Source organism: Mercenaria mercenaria, unplaced genomic scaffold (genome assembly GCF_021730395.1).
Source record: "Mercenaria mercenaria strain notata unplaced genomic scaffold, MADL_Memer_1 contig_824, whole genome shotgun sequence".
NCBI lineage: Eukaryota > Metazoa > Mollusca > Bivalvia > Venerida > Veneridae > Mercenaria > Mercenaria mercenaria.
In genome coordinates, this window is record NW_026463731.1 from 51,816 (window position 1) to 55,552 (window position 3,737).

The following is a 3,737-nucleotide window of genomic DNA, read 5'->3' on the forward strand; positions in this document are numbered from 1 at the left end:
TAGGCCTCCCTCACAACTATACAGACCTCCTTAATCTTACATGTATAATAAGATAAGTACAATTATACCGGATTCCCTCACAACTATACAGGCCTCCCTCACATCCATACAGACTTCCCTCACATCTATACAGACTTCCCTCACAACAACGCAGACCTCCCTCACGCCTACCTCACAACTATACAGACGTCCCTCGCATCCATACAGAATTCCCTCACAACAATGAAAACCTCCCTCACGCCTACATTAAAACTACACAGACTTCCCTCACAATGATGCAGTCCTGCCTCACAACTATATAAGCTTCCCTCACGCCTCTCTCACAACTATATAAGCTTCCCTCACAATTATACAGGCCTCCTTGACCTTACATGTGTAACATGCACATGTACAATTATACCGGAGTCTCTCACAATTATATAGGCCTCTCTCGCATCTATACAGACTTCCCTCACAACAATGCTTACCTCCCTCACGCCTACCTCACAACTATACAGACTGTCCTCACATCTATACAAAATTCCCTTACAACAATGAAAACCATCCATGCGAACTGGCAAGGTTGAAAAATCAGCCCCGAATATCCATTATCGGAAAATGTTATTAAAATGGTTGCAAAAAAAAGACTTAGTCTATTAAACTGTAAAAAATGACTTTGTTTTTATCTAGCGATTACTATTATCGAATGAGGCAGAGGTTATTTCTTGCTATGTCTACAAGAATTGACTGTAATATGCAAACAGTGTTGTTTTGTTGTCTTTTTAAAAAACGAATCCCCTGCTTAGTTTTTCTGACGCTGATTCTAACGTTTATGGGGTCAGTGGAGAGCCTCCTACATTCGCTTGTGTACCTATCCAGTCAGAGGAGTCAATCGGAGTAACCACTTCTATGCACTGTACATTGCTGTAATTATGGCTCTATTCAATCCTTTTCATGTAAAAGAAATCATTATACATGCGTTTAACACATTTATTAGGGAAAATGAATAAAGTTAATTTTCAAATACATCATAGATAATGGTCTAGGCTATTTTTTACGTGTCTGTAATATATATAAACTATGAACAAATAAGACAAAAAAAAACTAAAATGCATTTTAATGTAGAATGAAAAAAAAAATACAAAGTTCGTTGACCTTATTTCATTAGATAGTTTATCACATTTTTGATCTCTGGATACAAAGGTATTTGATAAAGACGCGTGTCACAATAAAAACGGTAATTTAATCGGATAGTAGGCGCGTGGCTATATTAATTACCTGCGACACGCGATATAGCGATATAAAATTTCAAAATTTCTTTAAACAAATAAGAAATTTAAAACAAAATGAATTTGGAATGAGGTTAATAAATTCATATTAACTTATCAAAGTGTCTGTTTTGCGCAGATTGTAACTGATACCGATGTTATCTAGTCAATTGTTCCTCATTTGATCTGTGGCTATTGTTGATTTGTGGGTTTAATTCTCTATGTCGGAAATGATTTTTTTCCTTTCGATTTGCAAAATTTTAAATTTAATTTTAAATGTCTGCTCTGGTCAATAAAAATGGCATCAGATTAAACAACACAAACGAGAAAAATAAGTTTGACTAGAATAAAAAGCAGGAAAGAAATCAAAGTGCAGATAAGAACGCACTTTGTGTCGGACATCTCATTGAAAATTCCATCCGTTTTCAGTTTGATGAATGCGCCAGAACGAAGGTTTCCTTTTGAAACTGAAACTGTTTTATTTGATTAAACGCCTATTTTTACGTAAATCATATTCAGTGGCGTTTTACAAACACATAAAAAATTTTCGTCTAAAAATTAAGACATTTTAAAGATGTATGAAATAAATGAGCTAAAATATCATTGTGAATAAACCATGTAGTAAATATTAAACAAAAGATCAGGCATCAAATAAGATTAACAAAATATTAGAATATTAAGATACAGTAAGATGTTTTGTTAGTTAGTTAGTAGAAATGAGTTTTGTGACATTACAAGCATTTGTATTTTTGTATTTGTATAAAATTGTTCATATTCGAATGTATTTACACAATAAAAATCATCCAGTTTGTGTTACCACAATATCTTAAAAATCGCAGTTATTGTCACAGTCTGTGAAAGAGCGCAAAGTATTTTCCAAAATAATGAGTTTTCAACTTCTTTTTGAAAACATCTGATGTGTCTGAGTTCCTTATTTCGAGAGGCAATTCATTCCAGAGTTTAGGTCAAACAGTACCAAAACTTCTATCGCTGAACAGTTTGCGCTTGTTGAAAGGAAAAACGAAACACCATGTAACGGAATTTGAAGAACGCATGTTTGTTTTATGAGAAGTTCTGACAGATATTCCGGAGAATTTCCAACTGAACAATTATACATGTAGGTGATCATTTTGAATGTCATTCTAGCTTTGATGTGTAGCAAATGAAGATCATAGAGCGCTTGCTTGGAGCTTTCATATTTTCTTCGATTTAGGACAAGTTTTGCACACATGTTCTGAATCCGTTGCATTTTGTTTACCTCGCTTTGAGCAATACCATACAGAAGAACATCGCAATAATCTAAATGGGATATCACCAATGACAGCACAAGAGTTTTGGCAGCCTCTTTGGTAAGATATTTCCTGATACATTTTGTTCTGAAGTAGTTGAGCATTGCTGTTCTATACTTTCGTTTTACATGCTCTTTTAGATTGAAGTTTTCATCCAGGTATGCACCTAGATATCAAATTAAGCTCATTGATTTCACTTCATCGCCTACAATGCATATTTTGTCAGGTCAGTTGCACACTTAAGAGAGCTGTTGCCTACTACCAAACATGATGAACTCGGTTTTGGAAGTGTTCATTTTGAGCTTATTGTCATTCATCCAGTTGTTGATTGTTATAGCACATTCTTCAAGTTCTTGTATTGCCTGGGATTAGACTGTTGGAGATGATGGTTTAAAGCGTTTATTAGCAGCGTGGTCATCTGCAAAGCCGTAAACTGAAATCGATGGCGGAATAACATCAAACAATGTCCCCGCATACGTTTAATAGAGCCAGGTCCTAAGCAACTTCCTGGAGGAACGCTACAATGTAACTGGCGTGGAAAGGGCATGGCTGACTTGACACTTACACGGCAACTTCTGGGCGCAGAAAGGAATCAACCCAGCCCAGTGCTGTTCTACAAACGCCATACTGCTTGTTCAACACATCAACGAGAATGTCTTGGTATACAGGATCAAAGGCGACACTGATATCGATGGCAATTAGCGCCGTAACTTCTTTCTACTCCATAGCATCAAGTAAATCATTTACTAGACGTAACAATACTGATTCGCATAAATGATTTTTCCTGTTAGCAGATTGGTTATTGGGTAGAAGATTGTGTTTGTTTACATGATCGTTGAGCTGAACAGAGCCGCTTTTTCATTTAGTTTTTACAAAAATGAGAGGTAACTTACAGGCCTGTAGTTTGCAAATTCAAACGTTTTCGCGTGTAATAATTTTATTTTCTATTTTATTTTAAATATTGATTCATTATATTGTTGGCATTGTTTTTGCCACATTTGTTATCCATGATAGGGGGTATAGACCTTTTATTTCAACGAAATTCCGGATACTGCTTTTTAAAGTTAATTTAATATGCTAAATTTTAAACCTTTTTACTGTGTTACTTTTATTGATACTGTATATAAGTAAGATATGTACGAGGTTGCCTATAATTATATGTGGAATCACGGAAGTAACGTTTACGTAAAGAATACAATCG